This window comes from Nannospalax galili, unplaced genomic scaffold, assembly GCF_000622305.1.
Source record: "Nannospalax galili isolate Female #2095 unplaced genomic scaffold, S.galili_v1.0 scaffold195, whole genome shotgun sequence".
NCBI classification, from domain to species: domain Eukaryota; kingdom Metazoa; phylum Chordata; class Mammalia; order Rodentia; family Spalacidae; genus Nannospalax; species Nannospalax galili.
The window spans coordinates 489,149-490,959 of NW_008335885.1; positions in this window are offsets into that span (position 1 = coordinate 489,149).

Consider the following 1,811-nt stretch of genomic DNA (forward strand, 5'->3'; position numbering starts at 1 on the left):
TTAGCAAGATGATGCTGTACAGCAGTCTCTTCTGTATGAAATAACTACCATTATCACAACTTCAGCTGAGCCTGATCATTAAACATCATCACAATTAGGCTTGTTGATGGTTGTGCTCCTTCATGAAAGAAGGGCCAAGCAGGGTCATTGGACCCTCACCAGAGTATCCAGCCACTCTTTCCAACCAACTGTATGTAATTTGGCCCTAATCACACATGGCCTCCTGGATTTGGGGAGGGCTAAAGTATACAATCTAGGGAAGGCTAGGAAGAGAAGGTTTGACCCATGCTGGGTTAAGGCTTTCCAGTGTGCATACCCTCGGGTCATACATGCACCTCAGCAACCCCTCAGTTATCTCAGTAAGTAATGTCAGTAAATTGATTGGCTCCCCAGGAAAACTTTAATCAAACACTGGCTTAACACTAGAACCTTAAGAGGGAATAAGCATTGCTTAGCATCCCCAGGAAAAGAATTTTCACAACAAATAGAAAATTTGTTAATGCTATTATGTCTCATAATTATTTTTAAAAAAAGAAAATTGAAGGATATGGGAATAGAGATATTTTCCAAAATAGAAAAAATGAGAATGCCTAAGCAAGTGATGAAGGTCTGTGTAGGTTTGTTATGATATATAAAGGATGAGACAAAAATAATATACACATAATCTTAAAATTTCTAAGGTCATAGTTTAGTCAACTAGTTTAAGGAACAAAATATCTATCTAGTCAAGTTTTATCTGAGAACAGTTGGTTTTCTACCCAAGCTTTATATAGCACATGGTAATTAAAAGTTCCAGACTGGTGAAACTAACCTTATTGGATATTTAACAGCCATACTTTGAGGCCTATACTAATCTGGTCAGAGGGACTTAAAGGATAGTTTTTGCCCCTTGCCCTCCAGGTTGACTCAGTTCCAAGGGACTATGGAACATCTCTCAAAATGTCCCGTAACTATAGCAAGTCACCTGTCATCTTGTTTAGGGAGGACATGGAGACCCCATGAGATGGAAGTCTCAGTGTCCAGTCTACAAAGAGGAGGGTCAACTCAGAGGAAACATCTCCATGCTTCCAAGAGAAGCCAGCCATGATCAAGCAGGACCTTTGACTTATTTTCACATAGATGTAATTGGTAAAAGAAAGGAGCCAGGGGTTCCTCCAAAGCCCAGGTGACCCCTGAGGAATAGATCCCCAAATGACCTTAAGTGTAAAAATAAACTGACTTATTTGGGCCAACTGTATGGTATTAAACACCCAAAGGAAAGTATAACCAAAGAGTAAAGTCATCAGTATATTTCTTTAAGAGTTCAAAGGACTACACTTCCCAGACACTAGGCTTAAGTCCATATAAAATGTTATTTAGACAATTATTTCTCATTGGTGATTTTGTTCCTAACCAGAAAGTGCTGCTCAGATGTAAGATTTCAAATCTTGGTCCGCAATACTGTAGTGTCCACCTGTACCTAAGGGAGACAACCAGCTATTGATCTAAAATGATGGATAAATTTGTTTTCTCCTCCTATCTGGAAGCCTTCGAGAGGGAGCTGACACTGATTCTAGCCACTCAGCTACCAAAATACCTGAAAGCAAATCCTGAATCCATCACTCTAGAGTCCAGCCTTGGCAGACAAAAGAAAATGAGGAGGAACCCAATAGAGGGATGCTTTTGGAAGCCCTTGTCAAGAAATTCCAATGGACTGTGGACTCTCATATGAGCATCTGAAAATTGCACTGTTCTGACTTTTTTCTAGTTCCCTGTCTAGAACTTGTAATGCTAATTACTCTTGCCTTTACTTCTCCTTCACATCTCTAATT